Genomic DNA, 19230 nt, shown 5'->3' with positions numbered 1-19230 from the left:
CCCCCCCCCCCCCCCCCATCTCAATTCAAGGCACCAAACAAACCTTTCACATCAGACAGGGGTTCACCTGCACATCCATCAATGTGGTTTATTGCATCTATTGCTCCCGATGTGGCCTCCTCTACATCGGTGAGACCAAGCAGAGGTTCAGAGATCGCTTTGTAGAGCACCTGCGCTCTGTTCACGACAAACGACAATACCTTCCGGTCGCGAACCATTTCAACTCCCCCTCCCACTCCCCAGGTGACATGTCCATCCTGAGCCTCCTCCAGTATCACAATGATGCCACTCGGAAACTGGAGGAGCAACACCTCATATTCTCTCTTGGTCAGCCTACAGCCCAATGGCCTAAATGTGGACTTTACCAGTTTCAAAGTCTCCCACCCCCGGCTTCATCCCATGACCAACCCTCCCTTTCATCCCTGTCTCCTTGACCTGACACAACCTGTCCATCTTCTCTCCCACCTATCTGAATCTCCCACCTCACTGACCAATTCCTACCACTCCCTACCTGCACTCACATATCACCATCCCACCTACCTTCCCCAGCCCCATCCCTCCTCTCTCTATTTCCCAGTTTCCTTCCCCCTCCCCCATTTCTGAAGAAGGGTTCCGACCCGAAATGTCAACTTTCCTGCTCCTCTGATGCTGCCAGGCCTGCTGTGTTCCTCCAGCTCCACACTGTGTTATGTCTTATTTTTGAACATTATGTTTGGATTGATGCCTCACACTTTCCTTGCAGAATGCAAGTAGATAAATAAATAAATGTTCCTTTCACTTACAACATATAGGAATAATGTCCAGAAGTGACGATGGTTGGAGGTTATTGTGATGGCATGCTGAACGGAGAAATGGGCAAAGACCCAACACATAGCAAAGCAGTTCAGCATTCCTGAGAAAGGCTGCGATGCTGACTGGCTAGGTGGAAAAATTCTAACTCTAAAAATGTAAATAACTATGTGGCTGCATTAATAAACGTAAATTGCACAAAGAAAACAATATTTATATGTCACTATTTACATAATATTTTTTCCAAAAAAATCCCTTGCCAAAAGTTCAGGCTATACATGGCTTTGAAGTATTTATGTTATAAAAATAAATCATATTTCCCTTCAGTAACTTGACCATCACCTCCTAGGTTTGTACAGCCATCACTCTAACCAGGATAAAAATAGTAGGGTTTACAGATATGATCTGTGATTGGCAAATTATGAAAATTATCAATGACTGACAGTAAGCTCTTTTGTTGTGTTTCCTCCTAATCCCAACAGTAATTACAGTCCCAGATCAGACCTCCAAACTAATTCTGCAATCTTGCAAGGGAGATGTAACCTTCTTTTTTAAATCAATTAAAGTGCATGATCCAGTGTACTTCACAGAATTCAGAATTTTAATTAATATAGAAGGAGGCCATTTGGCCCATCATATATGCTCTGGCTCTTCAAATGCATATCATTACCTGGTGCCAGTCACCTGCTTTTCCCCCATATCCTTGCACATTATTTCTATCCAAATAACCATCCCATGCCTCAATTGAAGCTGCCTCCACTACAGTTCCACACAGTACCTTTCCACAGCCTAACTACTCACTTGGTGAAAAAGTTGAATCTTACATCACATTTACAAACATTGCATTACTCACTATGAGAAAATAAAGCCGCAAGATTCCATAGTTTGGAAGAAAAAACAACAGTAAACCTTACTAAACAATGGCAGAACAGAAATAAAATCTACAGTACATGGAAACCTTATATTCTAACATCCAGAATTAATACGTGGTAAATAAACAAACTATGATTGAACACAGCGCAGATCAATTAACAAATGTGATCACAACAAATTCCACAGACAACTCAACAGTTTGCCCCAGACATCAATGACACAGTGAGTCATGAATAATCATTCAACTTCACAAGGGATTACAATTTTTCATAGTTGCTGATTTGGCCTTGAAACTCCCTCTCAAGAACCATTCTATCATACTCTGCCAGGACAACCAGAATAGATTTATAAAAGATAAGTTATGGTTAATAAATTGAATAGGACACAAACAAAACAAGAACTAGGAGTAGGTGTAGGCAATTCAGCCCCTTGAGCTTTCTCCACAATTTTTACAATCATGACTGATCTCATCGTGGGTTTAACTCCACTTTCCTGCCCACTCTCCGTAACCTGGAGTATTGTGTGCAGCTTTGGTTGTTGCAAAGTTGGGTAGAGTACTTGTGTATTGGAAGGCAGGACATTAGAATTTATTTCTAAAATTATGGGGGGCGGGGGGGAAGAGTGCATGATCCCTTTAAAAGATGATGTGCTTTTTCTAGGCTTGGAGATTAAAAAGAAGTTTGTGAGTGGCAGCAGGCATAGAGAGTTTCTAAAATTGAAACATTTGTATCAAAAGGCTATATGATTAGCAACCCAGGCAATAGTCTTGTTTTGTTATTAAGGCAACCACTTTTAATCAGCCAATTAATATAAACCAGGCACTTAGAGACTAACAATCAATTAAATTTAAAAATCTGATAGTTTTGACAACCTAGGACCAATCCTATTGTATGAAATTGATAGGTCAGCAAGGGTATAAGAGGGTATTTGAAAATTGGTGTGAGAGCGACTGCCATCTGTTAGATTTAACAACTAGCAGCCATAAAGAGAAAATCGCTGACTCTCACAGAGCTCTCTAAGCTCTCATAAAACCATTATCTGACTAAAGGTAGAGCAGCACTCTTGGCTAATACTCCTGACAGAAGAATTTGACAGAGAAAGGTGTTCAAGACTGAAGAACAGCGGAGAAGGCACATCCCCAATTCTGACCTTATGATGGAGGGAAGGTCATTGATGAAGCAGCTGAAGATGGTCGGGTCTAGGGCACTACCCTGAGGAACTCCTGCAGAGATGTCCTTGAGCTGGGATGATTGACCTACCACAACCATGACCATCTTCCTATGTGTCATGTATGACTCCAACCACTGGAGCGTTTGCCCCCTGGTACCCATTGATTTTTGCCAGGGCTCCTTGATGCCACACTCGGTTGAATGCAGCCTTGATATCAAGGGTTGTCACTCTCACCTCGCCTCTGGAATTCAGCTCTTTTGTCCATGTTTGAACCAAGGCTGTAATGAGGTCAGGAGCTGAGTGATCCTGGCGGAACCCAAACTGGGCGTCACTGAGCAGGTTATTTCTGAGCAGGTGCTGCTTGATAGCACTGTTGATGACACCTTCCATCACTTTACTGATGATCGAGAGGAGACTGATGGGGCAGTGATTGGCCGGGTTGGATTTGTCCTGCTTTTTGTGTACAGGACATACTTGGGCAATTTTCCACATTGTCGGGTAGATACCAGGGTTGTAACTGTCCTGCCACAGCTTGGCTAGGGGAGCGGCAAGTTCTGGAGCACAAGTCTTCAGTATTATTGCCAGAATGTTGTCAGGGCCGGGAGCCTTTGCAGTATCCAGTGTCTCCAACAGTTTCTTGATATCACATGGAGTGAATCGAATTGGCTGAAGACTGGTATCTGTAATGCTGGGGACCACTGGAGGATGCTGAGATGGATCATCCACTCGGCACTTCTGGCTGAAGATGGCTGCCAATGCTTCAGCCTTATCTTTTGATCTGATGTGCTGGGCTCTTCCATCATTGAGGATGGGGATATTTGTGGAGCCTCCTCCTCCAGTGAGTTGTTTAATTGTCCACCACCATTCACGACTGGATGTGGCAGGACTGCAGTCCTTAGATCTGATCCATTGGTTGTGGGATCGCTTAGCTCTGTCTATCACTTGCTGCTTTTGCTGTTTGGCATGCAAATAGTCCTGTTTGGTGGCTTCACCAGGTTGATACCTCATCTTCAGGTAAGCCTGGTGCTGCTCCTGGCATGTCCTCCTGCACTCTTCATTGAACCAGGGTTGATCCCCTGGCTTGATGGTAATGGTTGAGTGGGGGATATGCCGGACCAGGAGGTTACAGATTGTGTTGGAGTACAATTCTGCTGCTGATGGCCCACAGCACCTCATGGATGCCTAGTCTTGAGTTGCTAGATCTGTGCAAAGCCTATCCCATTTAGCACGGTGATAGAGTAGTTAAGAAGGCTTACAGGACATACACATTTATCAGTGGTGGCAGAGACTAGTATTAGAATTAGAATTAAAATTAGAATTAGCATTAGATTTTATTGTCACATCTACTCAAGTATAGGAATACATGAGTATAGTGAAAATTGTCGCTGTTCTCCAGCACCATCTTGGAGAATTTTAAAAAAGCAACAGCAGAAATAAAAAAAAATTTAAAAGTAAGAAAAACATCCAGATCTTAAAGTCTAAGTCTTATCTCCATAAAGATGTTTGGAAGCACTGATGCAGGCACCCAGGCCTAGCCAGAGCCTGGAGTCTCAGTCAGCCTGCAAGTCCTGCATCGATCACCAGGAGGAGCCACATTCTTGCTGAAGTTGCTGCTTCTGCCTCTGATCACTGGAGGAGCCTTGTCACTACCGTCACTGCCACCAGCCCCGAATGCCGGGAGAATGCCTTTGCTGCTGCCTCCGCCTCCAAGCATCAGGAGGAGCCACAATCACCACCGCCACCCCTGACTATAAGAACAGGGAGGTTATGTTGGAGCTGTACAAACTTTTGTTCGGCCACAGCTGGAGTATTGTGTGCAATCCTGGTCACCGCACTATAGAAGAGATGTGGTTTGCACCGGAGGAGATGCAGTGGAGATTCACTGGGACGTCTCCTGGGATGGAGCACTTTAAGAATGAAGAGAGATTGGATAAGCTCTGCTTGTTTTCCTTACAGCAGACAAGGCTGAGAAGTGAGATAACAAGGTGTAGAGCTGGATGAACACAGCAGGCCAAGCAGCATCAGAGGAGCAGGAAGGCTGACGTTTTGGGCCTAGACCCTTCTTCAGAAGTGACCTGATTGAGATGTATAGGATTATGAGAGGCATGGACAGGGTGGCACAACATCAATGAGCATCCGCTCCCTCCACCACTGAAGCTCAGTAGCAGCGGTGTATACTACCTACAAGATGTACTGCAGAAGTTCACCAAAGATCCTCAGACAGCACCTTCCAAATCCACGACCATTGTCATCTAGAAGGACAAGGGCAGTAGATACATAGGAACGCCACCACCAAGCCACTCATCATCCTGACTTGGAAATATGTCACCATTCATTCACTGTCATTGGGTCAAAAACCTGAAATTTCCTCCCTTAGGGCATTGTAGGTCAATCCACAGCAGGTGGACTGTAGGGGTACAAGAAGGCAGCTCCCCCACCACTTTCTTAAGGGCAACGAGGGACGGGCAATAAATGCTGGCCCAGCGTGCAATGCCCACATCCCACAAGAGAATTAAAAAAAAAAAGGATTCTGGGTAATCCAAGATGGAGAATGGGTAATAAATTGTGGCTACAAAATTTGTGCCTTTTTTGAGGCATTTTCAGTGCTGGAGCTGATTTTCTCAAATTTTAGGAGCAGTAATTACTGTTTTATAAGCTTTTACATTACTCCGGAACTTTGGGAAAAAAATCAGCACAAAGGCACTTTAAAAAGGAGGAAGACAGACAAGGCAGTGACCACATGGGAAGTGAATCAAATGGAGAAATAAACCTGCACAGCTGTCTGACCCAGCAGTGAACCTGCACAGCTGACTGTTCTGCTGTTTGATTTCAGGTATCTCTGGACATCGATGTTTGTCTAAGAAAAAAATAACAAACAGCAAAATTCACAGCTGACCTTTGAGAAACCTGTGTGGGAGAACTCACAGCAAGGGAGAAACTAAGTAGCTTCGTAAAAGTGTAACCTTACTTTTTTTTGTGTGTAAAGCTACAATAGTGTCCAGAGTACTGTTTTGATTACATGCTTTATTGAGATCTGTCTCTTGATTAAACTTTAAAAATATAAAACATAGGTACTAAGTTAGCCTGGAGCAGTGTCTTTAGAGCAGTAAGGCTGTGCTTTTTTCTGGCTGTACAGATTGTCAAGGTGCAAAGATGGCCTTTAGTAGAGTGATGTGCCCTTCATGTTGGATGTGGGAGAGTAGAGAGAGGTTCCACGTTATTGATGAGTATATGGGCAGGAAGTGTGTTTGGTTGTAAATCCGATCAGATTGCACAGATCGGTTGGAGCAGCAGTTAGAGACAAGGAGGAATTTACAGGAGCTAGGGGCTGTAGTGGATGGCAGTTGCAGGAAGGGAGATAAACCGAAGATACAGTCAGGTAGATGGGTGACCTCCAGGAAAGGTAGGAGAGAGAAGCAGGTTCGGCAGGAGTCTCATGTGGCAGTCCCATCTCAAACAGGTATGCTGTTTTGGGACATGTAGGTTGTGATAGACTCACAGGGGAATGTAGCACTGACAGCCAGGTTTCTGGTACTGAGACTGGCTCTAATGTACCAAGTTCCAAGCAATCGATTGTGATCTGAAGCTCTCTAGTCAGAGGCACAAACAGATATTTCTGCGGCCGACAGAAAGACATCAGAATGGTGTGTTGCCTCCCTGGTACCAAGATCCAGGATATCTTGGAGAGGGTGCAAAATATTCTCAAAGGGGAAAGTGACCAGCAAGAGGTAATTGTACACATTGGAACTAACAACACAGGAAGAGAAAAGGATGAGATTCTGAGGAATGAATATAAGAAGTTAGGCAGGAATTTATAAAGGAAGGCCTTGAGGCTAATAATATCTGGCTGACTCCCAGTGCCGTGAGCTAGTGAGGGTAGAAATAAGAGGATAGAGCAGATGAATGTGTGGCTGAGGAGCAGGTGCAGGGGAGAAGGATTCACATTTTTGGATCATTAGAATCTCTTCTGGGGTAGAAGTGATGTGTGTAAGAAGGATGGATTGCACCTAAATTGGAAGCGATCTAATATACTGGTGGAGAGATTTGCTAGAGCTGATCAGGAGGATTTAAATTAGTATGGGGGGATGGGCGGGTGCGTGAGACCAGGGAGATAGTGAGGAAAGAGATTAGTCTGAGACTGGTACCAGTTGGGAAAGGCAGCAATTCAAACAGTCAAGGCCGGCAGGAACACAGAGAATGAGGTAGGACTGATAAATTAAACTGCATTTATTTCAATGCAAAAGGCCTAACAGTCAAGGCAAATGATCTAAGTGCATGGTTGGAAACATGGAACTGGGAAATCATAGTAATTGCAGAGATGTGGCTGAGGGATGGACAGGACTGGCAGCTTAATGTTCCAGGGTATAGATGCTATGGGAAGGGTAGAAAGGGGGCCAAGAGAGGAGGAGTGGCATTTTTGATTAGGGATAACATTCTGGCTATACTTAGTGAGGATATTCCTATGCATACGTCCAGGGAAGTTATTTGGTTGGAACTGAGAAATAAGAAAGGGATAATCACCTTATTGGCTTTGTACTATAGATTCTCACAATAGTCAGCAGGAAATTGAGAAATGAATTTGTAGGGAGATCTTAGTGATCTATAAGAATAATAGTGTGGCTATGGTAGGGGATTTTAACTTTCCAAGCATAGACTGGGACTGCCATAGTGCTAAGGGCTTGGATGGAGGGGAATGTGGATGTACCTACTAGAGAAGGTGTAAAACTTGACCTACTGTTGGGAAATAAGGCAGGGCAGGTGACTGAGGTGTCAGTAGGGGAGCACTTTGGGGCCAGTGACCATAATTTTGTTAGTGTTAAGATAGTGATGGAAAAGGATAGACTGGATCTAAAAGTTAAAGTTCTAAATTTGAAGGAAGGTCAATTTTGACGGTATCAGGCAACATTCAAAAGTTGATTCGGGTCAGATGTTTGCAGGTAAGGGGACGGCTGGAAATGGGAAGCCTTCAAAAATGAGATAATGAGAGTCCAGTATGTTCCTGTTCAGGTGAAGGGCAAGGCTGATAGGTGTAGGAAATGCTGGATAATTAGAGAAATTCAAGTTTTGGTCAAGGAACAGAAGGAAGCATACATTAGGTATAGACAGCAGAGATTGAGTGATCCCTAAAAGAGTATAAAAGCAGTCAGAGTATGCTTAAGAGGGAGATCAGGACGGCAAAAACAGGACATGAGGTAGCTTTGGCAAATAGGGTTAAGGATAATCCAAAGGGTTTCTACAAATGCATTAAGGACAAAAGGGTAACTAGGGAGAGAAAAGGACCCCTTAAAGATTAGCAAGGCCACCTACATATGGAAAAACAGGAGATGTGGGAGACACTAAATGAATATTTTACATTAGTGTGGAGAAGGATATGGCAGATATAGAACGTGGGGAAATAAATAGCAATATCTTGAAAAATGTCCATATTACAAAGGAGGAAGCCCTGGACATCTTAAAACACATAAAGGTGGATAAATCCCCAGAACCTGATCAGCTGTACCATAGAAGTCTGTGGGAAGCGAGGGAAGTGATTGCTGTGCCCCTTGATGAGATATTTGCATTATCGATAGCCACAGGTCAGGTGCCGGAAGACTGGAGGTTGGCTAATGTGGTGCCACTCTTTAAAAAAGGTGGTAAAAAAAAGCCAGGGAACTATAGACTGGTGAGCCTGACATCGGTGGTGGGCAAGTTGTTGGAGGGAATCCTGAGGCACAGGATTTATATGTATTTGGAAAGGCAAGAATTGATTAGAGATAGTCAACATGTCTTTGTGCATGGGAAATCGTGTCTCACTAACTTAATTGAGTTTTTTTTTGAAGAAGTAACGAAGAGGATTGATGAGGGCAGAGCAGTGGACCTGATCTATATGGAATTCAGTAAGGCGTTCAACAAGGTTCCACATGGTAGACTGGTTAGCAAGGTTAGATCACATGGAATACAGGGAGAACTAGTCATTTGGATACAGGACTGGCTCGAAGGTAGAAGACAGAGAGTGGTGGTAGACGGTTGCTTTTCAGACTGGAGGCCTGTGACCAGTGGTGTGTCACAAGGGTCAGTGTTGGGCCCACCGTTTTTTGTCAATTATATAAATGGTTTAGATGTGAACATAGGAGGTATCGTTAGCAAGTTGGCAAATGACACCAAAATTGGAGATGTATTGGACATGAAGGAGGTTACCTCAGAGTATAACAGGATCTTGATCAGATGGATCAAGGGGCCAGTAAGTGTCAGGTGGAGTTTAATTTAGATAAATGTGAGGTGCTGCATTTTGGAAAGGCAAATCAGGGCAGGACTTATACACTTAATGGTAAGGTCCTGGGGAATAATGCTGAACAAAGAGAACATGGAAGGTAGGATCATAGTTCCTTGAAAGTGGAGTCGCAGGTAGATAGGATAGTGTAGAAGGCGTTTGGTATGCTTGCCTTTATTGGTTAGTGCATTGAGTATAGGCGTTGGGAGGTCATGTTGCAGCTATACAGGACATTGGTTAGGCCACTTTTGGAATACTGCGTGCAGTTCTTGTCTCCCTGCTATAGGAAGGATGTTGTGAAACTTGAGAGGGTTCAGAAAAGGTTTACAAGGATGTTGCCAGGGTTGGAGGGTTTGAGCTATAGGGAGAGGCTGAATAGGCTGTGGCTATTTTTCCCTGAAGTGTCGGAGGTTGAGGGGTGACCTTAGACAATTTTATAAAATCATGAGGGACATGAATAGGGTAAATAGACAAGGTCTTTTCCCCAGTCCAAAACTAGAGGCGTAGGTTTAAGGACAGAGGAGGAAGACTTAAAAGGGGCCTAAGGGTTAACTTTTTCATGCAGAGGGTGGTGGGTGAATGGAATGAGATGCCAAGGGAAGTGGTGGAGGTTGGTACAATTACAACATTTATTGGGCATCTGGATGGGTACATGAATAAGAAGGGTTTAGAGGGATGTGGGCCAAATGCTGGCAAATGGGACTTGATTAATTTAGGATATCTGGTCGGCATGGACGAGTAAGACTGAAGGGTCTGTTTCCGCACATCTCTATGACTGTACAACTCTAATGGAGGAAGCCATTTCCACTTGATGCTGATTTTCTAATCAGCATATATTAATTTAAAATCATCAATAAATACTCAAATGTATGATTTGTGGAAATTGATAACATGTTTTAAAAGAGAAATAAACATTTGGGGCAGATTTTCTGTAGGTTAGACTGTTGTAATGCCAGTAGAGGTATGAGTTGCACATGGGACCTCTGTTGAATCCGCATTGTGGCACATGCCAAAGGAATCGTCTGGAAAATTTGATTTTCTTCAGTGTCTGGAACCCTCTGAAATTCTCAATGAAGATCAAAGACTATGGATGATTCTGATGAAATTAAGTGAAATAGTTACTTAGCAAAACTCAGACTACTAAATACATAGTCTAATTCCTTAGTAACTATTAAACTGACCCCTTAATTACCTCACACACCCCTCAACTATCCCCAGACCCCTTGCACCCCCAGAACCTGACTTGACAACTCCAGGACCCAACACCACCCCCCAGGAGCACTGCCACCTCCCCAGTTCCTAACATAACCCTCACTCCATCAAACCCAAACCAACCCACAACAGCCCTGCTACTGGATCCAGACCCAGTAGAGCTCACATCAAGAACTAACAGAACGGAAGTATGCATCTACATTTCTGAAGGAGACCTGTGTGAAAGCTCCCCTCAGAAAAGCAGAGCTACCTTCTTTTGAGAATAGAAAGAGTCAATCTGTGTGAGATTGCCACTCCTGGGAAATTATGGCCACTTGATCTGAAAGAAAAGAGAATGGAGGTTCTTGCAGGTAGGAAAGGGGAATGGAAATAAGTGAATAGAATTTTGGGGGGAGCTGGCACTGCTGTGCTATGTCAAACTCTCTCCTTCTGTTCGATAAAAGTCTATGATTATAGAATTCCACCAATTGATCTGTGGTCAAACACCTCTTCAATTGTAACATTATGTAGCAGACAGCACATTTAATAAACCTGAAAATTAATGCAAGCCCGGATGTTACTCACAGCTCTCTGAAGATATCTAGTAAAATGCTTGTTTGCTTAATATTGATTTTCATACCTGTACCTAGTTGCTCATGTCATTAAATGGGTGCACTTTCCCCTCCCCACAGGTGCAAGGAATTTAGTGACAGGGACCCAGAACAGAAACTCACTCTCCTCTCATTATCTTACCAATTAAATATCAGGGAAGAAGGTCTCGTGGGGACCTTCTCAGGGCACTTGATTGCCTGCAAAACTAAAAGCTCATGCTGTCGGAGGTAACATATTGGTATGGATAGAAGATTGGCTGGCTAACAGGAAGCAGACAGTAGGCATTAATAGGTCTTTTCTCAGATTGCCAAGCTGTACCAAGTGGTCTTACATATGGGTCAATGCTGGGACTTCAAATGATTATTGTTTATATAAATGACTTCAATGAAGGGGCAGAAGGTATGGTTTACAGATTTGCTAATTTCACAAAAATAAGTAGGAACATAAGTTTAAGGGGGAGGCTATGGTCTGATGATACTATCGCTAGACTACTAATCAAGAAACTAAGCTAATATTCTGGGGACCGTGCCATGGCAGATGGTGGAATTTGAATTCAGTAAAGAATCTGGAAATAAAAGTCTAATGATAATCAAAAAAAAATTGTCAATTGTCGGTAAAATCCATATGGTTCACTGATGTTCGTTAGGGAAGGAAATCTGTCATCCTTATAAGAATGTCTGGACTACATGTGATTTCAGTCGCATGGCAATGTGGTTGACTCTTAACTGCCCTCTGGGTAATTAGGGATGAGCAATAAATGCTGACTTAGTCAAAGACACCAACATCCAATGAGTGAATTTAAAAAAAGTTGTAAAGAGATAGGTTCAATGAGGAGTAAAGATCTGAAAAGTGGAGCATAATGTAGAAAAATGGGAAATTGTCCATTTTGGTAGGAAGAATAAAAAAAAAGCATGGAATCTAAATGGTGAGAGACTGCAGGTCTCTGAAATATAAAGGAATCTGAATGTGTATGAATTGTAAACTACTAGTATGCAGGTACAACAAGCAATAAGGAAAGCAATTAGACTGTTATCATATATTACAAAGGGAAGTGAATACATAGGTATGAAAGTTATGCTTCAATTATACAGGGCACTGGTGAGACCACATCTAGAGTACTGTGCACAATATCAGTCTGCTTATTTAAGGAAGGATGCAAATACACTGGAAGAGGTTCAGAGAAGGTTTAATACCTGGAATGGACAGTTTCTATTATGAGGAAAGGTTGTTTGTGCTAGGCTTGCATCCAGTGGAGTTTAGAAGAGGTAGAGGTTGATTGAAACAAATAGGATCCTGAGGTGTCTTGAGAGGTCAGATGTGCACAGGATGGTTCCTCTTATGGGACTATTTAGAATTTGCCACTGTTGTTTCAAAATAAGGTGTCGATCATTTAAAACGGATATGAGGCAAAACAAAAACGTTACTCGCAAAGGGTCATTAGTTTCTGGAACATTCTTCCTCAGCTGGTGGTGGAAGCAGAGTCTCTGACTGTAAGGCAAAGGTGAATAGATTCTTGATAAGAAGTGAGGTGAAAGGTTATCGGGTATAGGCAAAAATGTGGATTTGTGGTAGTAATCAGGTTCCTTATGATTTTATTACAGGTAGAGAAACAGGTTTGAAGGACTAAGTATCTTGCTCCTTGTGCATTTGTTCATCTTTGAAGATAGTGCAGGAAAATGGCATTGAGGCAAATGGCATTGGACACTATCTTGTTGAAGGGCCAAATGGCCTATTCTGACTCCTATTTCCTATCTTCCATTTCTTATGTGACAATATAAATTGCAAATGACAGTATTTTTGATGCAAAATCATTATAAATTGTGCAATGTATAATGGATGAAATTACAGCTGTAGTACAAACTTGAGATTCCTTCAAAAACTAACAAATGTCATTTTTCCTTTGAATTATAATTTCCTGTTGGAAGTCAGTGGCCTGGCACCCTGCAGCACTATTTGAACATCTGGGCTAAATACGTGCTAGCATCTGACCAGGAGTCTTAATTCTTTGATTCATAGATGTTATAGCAAGTAAAATTGCTCATTTGCGACTATCAGTAAACGAAGGCCCAAGTTCCTGTGTAATTGAAAGTGTTTGGAGTATACAAAATAGCCTGAGATCCAGCACAAGTGATATTTACAAAAAACCTAAGCAGTTTAAACACTGTCAGAGGGGCATAACTGGGATGAATATTTACACTGTTTGCTTATATATATGCTGGTTTTAGCTTGTTTACCACATAGTTACAGCACTTTCTTCCACAATCTTTACTTTCTGTTGTGACATGAAATGGTGTAATACAATCATTTCACTGCAAGTTTGAGCATTGGTATTTTGTTTTATCTTCATATCAGTATGTCCGTATACCTTTAAGAAATATGCTCATAGTATCATCACAGTATTGTAGCATGTGACATGAGGATGTCTTATTCTGGCATCATTTGGAACATAACATTCTTTGGAAGAATCCTGCTAAATTCTAAAATTATGATGGTTGGCAGTAATAATCTGCTGGATTCTTCAATACCACACAATCTATACTCAAGTTCTTAAGTTATGGGAGATAACACAAGCATTGTTACATCAGATAAGGTTATGCTGCTGGAAGATAAATCGTATCAAGGTTAACAGTGGATTGGTAGATACTGATGAAGGGCCCTGACCTGAAATGTCAACTTTCCTATTCCTCTGATGCTGCCTGACCTGCTGTATTCCTCCAGCTCCACACTGTATTGACTCTGACTCCAGCATCTGCAGTTCTTGCTATCTTTGTCCATGTGGAGTTTGCAAGTTCTCCCCATGTCTGTGTGGGTTTCCTCCTATTACAGAAGAGAGGGGGAGGTGATGGCCTAGTAGCATAATCACTAGACTATTAATCCAGAGACCCAGCTAATCTTCTGGGGACCTTGGTTCAAATCCCATCACGACAAATGGTGGAATTTGAATTCAATAAAGATCAGAAGTCTAATCGTGACTGATTGCTGATTGTTGGAAAAACCCATCTGGTTCACTAATGCCCTTTAGGGAAATAAATCTGCCATCCTTATATGGTCTGGCCTACATGTGATTCCAGACTCACACTAATGTGGTTAACTCTTAACTACTCACTGGGCAAAATTGGAGCAATAAATACTGACCTAGCCAGTGACGACTGTGTCACTGAATGAATTTATAAAGAATTAGCAAAAAGATGGTGGCACTCCCGCTGGCGAAATGGAGTAGGTCATTGACCTCCTTCCTACATTGCTGTGCATTCCTCCAGATGACCGAGATCGCTCTGACCAGAATGACAGGGTCTGGTGCTGTAGTCACCACTGGGGCAATAGTGGATGTCCTGCCTCTGCACCACCCTATCCAGCAGGACCTCCAGGTCCATGCCCACTAAGCAAGGCAACATGTTATCCTTCTCTACCATATATCTGAAGCAAATATCAGGAACTGTGAAGGTAGCTCCAAACTGATAGTTCTTGGCCCAGTGTACACTGGCCTTTTAAAGATGGCACCAATGCCTGAGCTGCCAGTCTATTCTGGCATATCCCAGCTGTGCTGAGTTTTTCAGATACAGCAAGCTGTAGAACTGGGCTAGAAACAGGTGAAAGGGACAGCACCAAGGCAGAATAGGTAGTTATTGAGGTGCATATGGTAAGATACAGGGAGAGATCTCATTAGACCTTGTGGAGAGAGACTCACCTTACAACTAGACAAAACTGACACATGCCCAAATAAGAATTGAGATTCAGATCATGCCAAGTATAATTGAGTCAAAGGTCATTATGTGTTCAGCAACAAAGCAAGATTTTTGAATTTTTATGTAACACTAATGTAAAAAGGGTTAACATACCCAGCACACCTTGTATTCTGAATACAATACGAATGACTTTATCCAATAACCAACAGTCAAATCATTCTGAGACACTGTTCTTCTTCATGGACAGAGGACAACTAAAGAGATACATGTTCAGCGAGCAGATTGAAAGCTACCAAATCTGAGCACTAGGCAGAGAGTGTGTATACGAACTCCACAGATAAATACCTGGATATTAATAAAGATTTCACACCAGTCTAGATCATATAAAGTCATTACTCATTACAGTGCTACATGTGAAGAAACAGAAAGCAACTCAGACCAATGTACGGCCCAGCAGTCATACACGGAGAGAGTGAAAGAGAACACTTCAACTATAATGACAGTGCAATGATGAATGAATGAATGATTTTATTGACACATGTTTTACATGGAAAAATGCAGTAAAATATGGTGAAAAGCTTCAACTGCTGCCACGATTCCATCGCCATTTTGAATGGTTTAAGAATAATTTAAAAGCAGAACGATTTAAGAGATTCCATAACCCTTCCACTACCACTTCGTAGCCACCAGCGCCGAACCCAATCGTTGTTGAAGCTGCCATTCTTCAGATGCCATCTTTCACTGCTGGGCCTACCTGGCCAATGTCACCTCCACCAATGTAGCAGCTGATACTGGGTCCCATGTTTCTCCTCTGCCAGCCACCTCCTCGATGTCACTGTCACAATCCTGCTCCAGGCTCACTAGCCATCTTGCCACTGTCCGCCAGAGTCCTGCTCCACACTCACCAAACAGCTCAGTGCCATTGCCAGAGTTCTGCTCTGGGCTCACCAGCTGCTGCCATGCTCCAGACCCCAAAGAATTTGCCTTCCTACCACCTTCCACCTTCCTCATCGATGATCACCGCCAATACTGCCACGACCGAGCTCTCCCAGAAGGTGAGGGGAAGCAAAAACTGAAAAGAAAAGAAAACAAGAAAAGAAGACAAAAAGGAAAAAGCAGATGGAGAGGCGACACTGCCTACTCTGCCGCCGCCATCTTGAAAAAGTCTTGATGTTGTGTGCCAAAGAAAAAACATCAAAACAGCTAAGTTGTCAAACAAGTACAACAGAAAACAGCATGTACCTCTGTAGATGGATATATAATCACAAGATCAGGAAAAGTTGTCAAACAATTAAAATATTACATTTAACTTTGAAATATTAGTCTTGTAAATTCTGTTTTCCCAGTTTGTATAATTATCAAATTAACAATGTGTACCTATGTTTAACCATGTATATCTGCTTGGAATAATATTTTGACTTTGGGAAGTAGAGGATGTTATGTTATGTCTCATGGTCAGTATGTCAACATGCCTTTAAGAGACATGGTCATCATGATATCATAGTATGAGGGTATAAAGTTTTCACACTCTATTTTACCCTGGGTTCACTTGAAGCATGATACCCTCCTAGAAGCATGCTGCATAATGCTGCTCTGTTGTAATCTAATGTTTGTATGTAATAGTTAGCTGTAATTGATGTCTGTTGGGTTCTTCAGAACCACAATATCTACACCCAATTTCTTATATTACAAGAGGCAATATAAGCATTGCTGCATCTGCTAAAATACGCTGCTGGAGGCAACATCACATTGACCAGTTGATACTGCAGGAATACATTAACTGGCATTAATAGAAAATCAAAACAAGGACTATCACAATAGTACAACTCTGTTACTATTCATAATTTATAACAACTAATATAACATGTATATATTCCAAAATCTTGCAGAACTGCTTTATGTTATTGCAATAGGTACTAACCAAAGCCTCAGAATAAAACTGTCTAATTTAATTATAAACTGACCATATAATTTTCTGTTGATGAAATGTTGACTATCATTCAACAAATATGTATTGTTCAAGCCATAATAATTAATCACTTGGCAATGAAAACATTATGAATTATTATGAACTAAAGAGTACACTGATCATTGGTGTCTTTAATAATTACGGATCATTACGTACCATTGTAGATGTTTAAATTAAGTAATTAAAAAGTAGGAAAGTCAATTGTTTATTTGATTAAGTACTTAAATCAGCTCTACAAACATAGGTCCCATGATTCCTGGGCCTGAGAGAATTTTGCAAATTGTACAATTTGCCCTGTTACCATGTCTCATTACTTCTCAACTCCACAGTCTCATGTGGTCTGTCTTTCAGTATTTGTTGTGTCTTTTTTTTGGTTTCCATTGCATTTCACTGTTTTGTTCTCCTTGCAACTCCAATTCAGTTTAATCCCTATGTTCTGCAAATTTAAACTTAACTGTTTCTGGCATGCTTCCCTCTCAGGTTTAACAGAATTGAGTTAGCTTGGGTGAATGGCTGGGTTACCATGCAGAGTGATAGCAACAGTGAGGTCACCCTGTAGGTCCTGCCTTCTTGACCTTGCCTGTAGTATGGTGACCCCCAGGTTAAACCTACCACCAGTTGTCCCTCTCTCTAATGAGAGAGCAGCCCTATGGTCTTCTGGGACTTTGGTAGCTGCTATAATCTTTCAAAAGCCTCCAGAAAATGTATTTCTTCGATCTTGCTTTACATCTCCAATGCTATGCTTTGCCTATCACTGCTCAATTCGTATTAATAATTTTGAAAAATAACTCTTCAGAATTATGAAGGACATGAGGATATTTTTAATTTCTTCAAATTTGCTGCTGTTGTTCTCTTTGTGAAAAATGGAATTAGAAATGAAGAGATGGTACTTTTGAAGAGAGTATTAGGTAATTCTGACTCAGCCAGCAGCAAATGAATTACGAGTCTATGCCTGTTCTGCTTGTTAGTTCAAAATTCTCCACTGGTTTGCTTATATTTCAGTGAGTAGTACTTACTCCTCTATGTAAGCAATTCCATCCCCAAAAGCCACTTTCATTAGCACTGAACCCAACTTACCGCTCTCAAATTATTTGATCTTTCCACAGTGCAAAAACAAGGAAGGAAATCAAAGCAACAACTGAGAATTAAAAACGCACATCAGCTTATTTTCAAACATGCGTATCGAAATTACGTTGAAAGTCCTTTTTACATATTGTTCACGACATCAAATGTAAAGACACAAGGTGAATGGCAAAATCAATCCACAGTCAGTGTGCTGCGCCAACAGTCAGACTGACAGCTTTGCACAATAAAAGCTTTAACACTCTCCTTTATTTTAATGCCCAGTTAATGTTCTTATAAATCCCTATCTTCACTATTTTAACACTGCTGTTAATCTGTTTCTGTCTGATGGGTTCATCACAGACTCTGTTTAGACAATGCAGGCACGAATTTACACAAACCTGTCACTACAGCCTTAACATCAATCCACGACGGTAATTCAATCCAATCCACTCGAGAGCTATTTCCTGTTAAAGTTAACCTTTAATAACCTCTCAGATATTCAGTAAAGCCGGTGTTAGATACTGTCAGATTGAAGTAATTCTGTGGAATGACACTTAATGTGTAAATTTTGTCAATTGGTATCATTATCATTCCCACTTGCTAAAACTTCAAGCAGAATAATTTTAGCTTATTCTGATCAAGATTTGTCTCTGTATGTTATTAGCTTACATTCATTTTTCAGAAGTTGATCAACCTGCCTACAGATTCCAGGATGTTTTCTTCTTTATTTCAAATATCATTCATATTTTGTTGTCACAGGGAAAAATGGAAATGACACTAAACTTATTACAAATCAAAAGTATGTACACTGGTGCAAAATTTTATTTTAATTTTAAGTCAACGTTAGAGTCAATGAGTTTTGCATAAAATAGACATTGTGTGGTGAAATTACAGGCTTCAGACAAGATAACAACCCACATCGTAATATTTTACCATCACTCTTCAAAAGCACACTGAATGAGACAATAAAGTTAAAACATACGTGTAGTGTAGGATGCTCTGTAGTGGTTCATATTCATGGTACATTAGCTCCATCCATTTCTTGATATCAGACACAGCCTGTGGGTGGAACAAAAAGTTGTGCTCCAGCTTTTGAAGGGATTAGATGTACCTGTACCAGCTCCCTAAAATCCTAATAATATGTTTTACCAATGTAGTTGTACTTCTTGATACTGTACAATATTTCCTCTTGCTACATAAAAACACAGCTTCTTTTATAGATACTCTATTGTGGTACATCCTCTAACATGAATTTCTAGATTGAATTTCCATGATTGAATGGTGGAGCAGACTCGATTGTCCAAATGGCCTAATTTCTGCTCCTATGTCTTATGGTCTTAGATAGATCCAAGACAAACCAGAGTCAAAGGAAGAGTGGTGACAGTAAGCGACCTCATACAATCCTTACCTAGTATCACATACTGGTAAAGATGGAAAATACCACAAGGTACTAGGAGTAGTCACTTGAGTAAATCATAACATGAACATAGAAACATACAAATTAGGAGCAGGAGTTGGCTGCTTGGTCCCTTGAGCCCATTCTGCCATTCAATAAGATCATTGCTGACCTGATTGTACGCATCCATATTCATCTCTACCCCCATGTGATGATATACTGCTTTAAT

Source organism: Rhincodon typus, chromosome 5 (assembly GCF_021869965.1).
Source record: "Rhincodon typus isolate 14 chromosome 5, sRhiTyp1.1, whole genome shotgun sequence".
In the NCBI taxonomy this organism is placed as follows: domain Eukaryota; kingdom Metazoa; phylum Chordata; class Chondrichthyes; order Orectolobiformes; family Rhincodontidae; genus Rhincodon; species Rhincodon typus.
Note: the sequence above shows the minus strand (reverse complement) of the source record.